Source organism: Cardiocondyla obscurior, linkage group LG03, assembly GCF_019399895.1.
Source record: "Cardiocondyla obscurior isolate alpha-2009 linkage group LG03, Cobs3.1, whole genome shotgun sequence".
NCBI classification, from domain to species: Eukaryota; Metazoa; Arthropoda; class Insecta; order Hymenoptera; family Formicidae; genus Cardiocondyla; species Cardiocondyla obscurior.
This window is the reverse complement of record NC_091866.1, coordinates 3,304,385-3,310,478: the sequence shown is the minus strand read 5'-3', so window position 1 is coordinate 3,310,478 and position 6,094 is coordinate 3,304,385.

Genomic DNA, 6,094 nt, shown 5'->3' with positions numbered 1-6,094 from the left:
GTATATCCTTAAATGGGGCTACTTTGGCTCTCTTCGCGTAACTTCGGTCTATCTTCGGCGAAAACATTTATAGCGAAGTTTCACAGTTAAAATTGCGCAAATGTTCATTACGTTACTTTAGGTGGAGACATCATACGAAATTTAATTATAAACCTTTTCGCCAAAAATGTCTGAAAGTTATCTCGAGGGGGAGGGGGGAGAGAGAGAGGGAGAGAGAGAAAGTAAAGTAACCCCATTTGATGACGCCAAGCCTTCGTTTCGTTAATTGTCGACGAACGCAATCCGGGCGAATGGCGGAGCACTTGAAAGTGCAAGGACAAAAGGCTTGAACGAAATGGCGAGGCAAACAAATGCGAGGGCGAGCGGAGGTCCCGTTTGTGTGCTGTCGTTCAGCTCTGCTATTTTGTACGACTTTCTGCACGTTGGCAATGCGAGGTAACAGTTAACGACGATCACGGTGAACGAATTGAGGGAAAACACATCGGGAAAACTCCTTTGTGAAACTCATGGATTATTTCAATACTTGGAAAACAATAAACATCACTCTGTGATTCAACGGTAAAAGAATAAATTCTCGATATTAATATACACTGTGTATTTTCCTCTTTCGCTTGTGCATTTAAAAAAAAAAAAAAAAAAAAATGAAAAAAAAAGAAAAAGAAAAAACATTAATTGTTCTGTCGAAGTACTATTGACTTAATTAATATTGAAATCTTTACCGCTCAAATACCAAGTATGGCCAAACAATTTCAAGTATTATTAATTCATTACAACGCGACGTAATATATTTCAGATTTAAATATAAATTAATCTCTCCGAATTATAATTTGCGATTGTATTTTAAACAAACGTTATCGATAGCGGATTACCATGAATATCTATTTAGAAAGCAGAGTTTCGATTCTTTGGATTTTCGCGCGAGTCCCTCCCGAGCCAAGTCTTCTGGAAAAACTCGTAGGGAGACACGAAGGTGAGAGTAATCGTTCCCTCGAGGGGGACGAGAAAAAAAAAGAAAAAAAAAAGAAAGCCGCCTAGGGTAGCAATCCTCCCCGCTTCTTACCGCGTACAAAAGTTCGACCACTTTGCCCCGCACGCCGGTCGATTTAAGCGGAAGTAAAACGCGAAGGAACTCCGACGTAACACAGATGCGTTTGCCTCCGTATTGCTCAACGAGTTAAACCGCAAAACTCAATTGGACGTCAGAAAGAAACTCTGCAACAAATGGCCGAAGTCTGGCGCGGACGCGGACCCCAGCCTCAGTCATTTGACGCCTCATTTCTGCTGCCGCAAAAAGCGGGGTAACGACCAGAAGCGATTGCCATGATCCGTACGAGTATCGACGTTTACCCGACCGGAGTATCGCACGATGATGATCGCTCGCGTGTTGCACGCCGCGGCCCTGCGAGCCACCGCGAAATTCGGTCACGATGCGCGAGACGCTTCCCGCGCGAGATGATTCTCAGGATTCTGATACGTGCGCAATTAGCGCTTTAATCGCGAACGCTGAAACAGCCCGAGTACGCAACCCGCTTGCCAGATCATTAAAAAATCCAGATTGCGGCATCGCGACCTAAGAATTTCGCAGTCAGCTTAATTCTAAGGGCGTTTCGTTCGCTTACTTCGCCGCCGACCGACCTTGTTAGCAAGACTTCTAATGTCTCGGTACGACACATTCATACTCGACCTCGAGGACCATTAACTAGTAAAGTTGCGAACGGTGTCGCACAACGGCACGGAGCGTTAAGCATTTTCCGCCGAAATACTCGAATTTGGCCACGATCCAAACTAGAGACCCGACTGGTTATGCGCCCATCGTGCATTTCTGGCTTATCTCGCATCAATTAAGGTGAGCACGTCACGCACGGGGACGCTACCGGACGTTTGAGATGATAAAGATTACATCGCGAATAGTATTAGAGATATTATTACCTGCACTTATGAACTACGGGGCAATTCGCGGAATTATACGAATAATTATTAATTACAACAAACGAAGTAACTACTTTCCGATAGACGTTAGATTAAAGGCATTAATACAATGATGATCGGTAGGGGAAAGAAAAAAAAATTTTTATCCCGCCGGTATAATTGCGAATACGTAGAGCGGTAATTCCGGTTATTTGAGAAGGTAGAAAGGAAAGGGTAGTTTCGCTCATGACACGCCAACTGACCATTATGCAGATTTCCACCGATTAGATATATCGGACGTTTTGCCGACGCACCGAATGTAATGTGCCTTTGTGAAGGTAACGACGGGAACGACGACGAGAGCCGGGATTCTCCCGTCTTGTCCACCTTTCATCCCGCCTTAATTCGTTATCTTGACTAACGACCTCTTTCCCGTTCTCTCCGCTCTCGGAAGGGCTGACGAGAGAAAGGGAGTAAAACGGAAGGCGGACAGAAAACGGATTTTCCAACGACGCTAAGGCCGAGGAAAGACGAACCGTCGCGCGCGTTGAATAAGTTCGTCGGATTTCTAAGGGTCAAAGGAGGAGCTGCTTAAGAGCCTGCTCAGGGTGACTGTGTACACACGCGGGACGATGTTTCCGTGAACGCGTTGATGAGAATTTTTTTTTTTTTTTCTCCCTCACGATCTTTCCCGATTCGGTCTGAAATGGTTTCGAGCAAAGTAAAAGAAATAAAAAAATAAATAAAAAAAAAAAGTAAAGAGCGTTGAACAAACTTCACTCTCGCTCTCTATTGTCAGACGAATGCTCTCGTTTACTGTCACGATAATCGGTAATAATTTTAATTTAATAATGTAGAATATGTTGCTTTCTATTATCTATTTGTCTCGAGCTACTACCGGGACCCTCCGCCAAATGACATTATCAATACCGCTAGTCATTACTATACAGTGCTACGCAATATTTTTCTGACGGAAATAATAAGAGCTTAATTAACTTTTTGAACTCTCATATATATATACATATATATATACACGTGCGATGAGACGTAGCAAAAGATCAAATAAGTAATTCGTGATAAAGCTTACGGTAATTTACGATGGGCAGGTAGAACTCGCACGCGAGAAGCTTATACCGCGCATCGTACGGAAATGAATTCGCAGGACGAGGTCAATGCGCGGCGCCTCTTCCGCGTGTTCTTCTCGCACAGCTACCAATTACCGAGAGACCGCGACAAGAACGGACACGTGCGTTTCATTACACGTTTCGTCAGGGCAACTCATCCGCCGCCCACGTATATACGTCTTCTCCCGGGCGGGGCATCGCGAATCGCGATGAAATCGAAAAGACGCGGCGCGGGTTGTACCGTGGCGTCACAATTAAGCGTTTGCTTGATTTGTAGAAAAGGAAAATTCACTTCGTACAATAATCTATTAATCGCAAACGCAATTTTCCACGGTAGTAAATTCACGATTGCAAAGAAATAAATTCAGTCGATTAATAGAAAAAAAAATAAAAATAAAATAAAATAATTTATAGAAGTTGTTAAGTATTCAAATGCTCGGAATATTTCTACCAAGTCTGGAGTCGAAATTCTATGTCAGCCAGGAACATCTATTATCTTGCACCTGACGATACCGCGGTAACTGGTTGTATTACGAACGCTAATTAATGGCGGCGTAATTAATTCAGCAGCCGTATTATCGTATCGGCAAGATTCGCGTAATCCGATTCATTACGGCGTGCGGTGACTCTCGAGATTTTCTCTTCACGTGGGGATTCTAACTTTTTTTTTCCCGTTTTTTTATTAGATTATAATCCTTCAATGCAGATTATACCTAATATTAACATATTTTATCTGCCATAATTTATATATCAATCGTACCTTATTCCTTAAAAAGAACACAGATGACTAAGAATTAATGAAAACAGAATAGTTCGTAGATTAAATTCTCATTCGTCATTTACGTATTTTATTCCCTAACAAACGAGGAGCACACTTGCGGCGAGTTATAACGAGAGGCTTCTCCTCGTAACTCTTCTCCGCGGCAAAGAGGCCTGACTGTTAATTAATCGAATAAAAAGCGATTTAATTACCGCGAAGATATTGTATCTAATTAACCGATGAAAAAGAATCGAGCGGAAGCTCACGTACGAAAGTGCACGTCGACGATTTCGCTCGATACGCGCGTTTCTCAGAATTCTTAAGCTCGCGGAGTGCCATGCGTGCGCGACCTACTCTACTCGTGTATCACGTCGGTCGATGGATGGGCCGACGTATACACGTAACCGAGCAATCCACGTGGCGTATTCGAGTGTGACGGCCGTTCTTGCATGTAATTTATTATGTGCATAATTAGGATAACGAATAACTTAACAACTTTCCGCTCGCGCAGCTAACGAGGGAGATGCGAGCGGCGAGATACGCCGTCGACGGCTCAGGAAAACCGACATTAAGAGCATTGGATTTTTAATTGACAGACTTCGATAATACTCGCGGTAATAGCCGTATATTCAACAACAGCGAAAAGAAACAAATAATCCCTCCCAACAGAATGCTTACATTAACATCAATGTTTTTTAATTACGATTGGGATTCATATCTCATTTACGCGAAGACGGTCAACGATATGAACATCGACAAGCTCGAAATTTGGCTAATAAATTTTTCCTTTTTGCTTTTATTAACGAGAAAATTAATTTTTTATAATTTTTTAAATTTTTCTTTATAAATACATTTGACTTGCAAAATTTCTTGGTGGTAAAAGAGAAAAAAAAAGAGAGAGGAGGAGAAAGGAAGTTCAAAAGTTCCTAAAAGAATTTTTAAACATTGATGTAAATGCAATTTATATCTTTCCTTTTTTTTATATATATATAAAATAAAAACCTATCTCTTCTATAAAATATTTTTATCTTTTTTTTTTTAATTAAAGTGCAAGACAAAATGAAACGCGCATCAGCAGCACGGAAAGCAATACTCATGAGAGCGCTCATAAATCAAGTTCTTTCGTTCCGATCTGACTGTAGATCGGTAGCGTAAGCCCATACTGCGGTGTGTACATCTACGGTAAACGACGGCCACGCGTTTTAATAGCGAATTTAATACGCAAGAGAGTGAGAAGAAGTATATGGCGATGACTGCGTTCGCGAGATATCTCGCATGTTGGACCATATGCCGCTACGGATTAGGAGCGCACATTACGTGCAAAGTGTTATTACGAGCGGCTGGAAGCGCCTTAATTAGTATTATTATCAAAATAATAATATGCGCGCACGCGGGAACTCCAACACCTGGAATCCGATGTTCTCACGGCGCCTTGTAATCGAGTAGTCGGAATAATCGGCGGGGATACTCTCTCGCTGGCAGAATATTGAAATACGATTTTAATTACTCGCCCGGCAAAACGCCCCTATGTCGCAATTACGAAACAACGACGATTTACGATGTCCCGCCCGCGAAATTGTCAGATTCAACTGATATCATATATACAAACTTTTTATTCTCTCACGCAAGATATGTAATATAATTTAAAAAAGAAAAAAAAATGACTTGCATGTTTCAACGTGTAAATGCTTTTAGAAGAATAGTCTAATTGTGTCACATAATAGTGAAGAACTATTATGTTAACATTATTTTAATAAATGTTTTTGAAAATTATTTTTATTAAATTTAATGTATGAAATTGTACTTTAAAAAAAATTCTATTATGTGATCATATTGATCGTGCATTCTCGATTTTTCCCATAAAATTTTTGTCGCTTGATATCGAGCTGAGAGAATTCGCAAATTAATTAAAAACTAATTTTAATGAAAAAATTCATTCGCTCTTATCGCGGCAGCTGAACGTTCTCACGAACATTCTTCGTGTGATGATGTCTTCGGATAGTTATGACGCTTTCTTTTATTTTGCGTCGAGACATTTTTGATATATGATTCACATTCATTTTTCACAAATGCACAATAAAATGTTAGTTCAAAAATATATTTTCTGCTAACCTTTGTTGCCGCTTATTAAGTTATATATATATTTTTGTTACAGATCGACGCAGCTGCATCTACCGCCATCAACGAAAGTGTCGTCACCGCCGATATTAATAATTATACGAACCGCAGTCGGTTCGTCGGTCGTTTCGGGAGTGCCGCTAGTTTTCGGGCGTTTTTTTACGATTATCTTTTTACGGGAGTG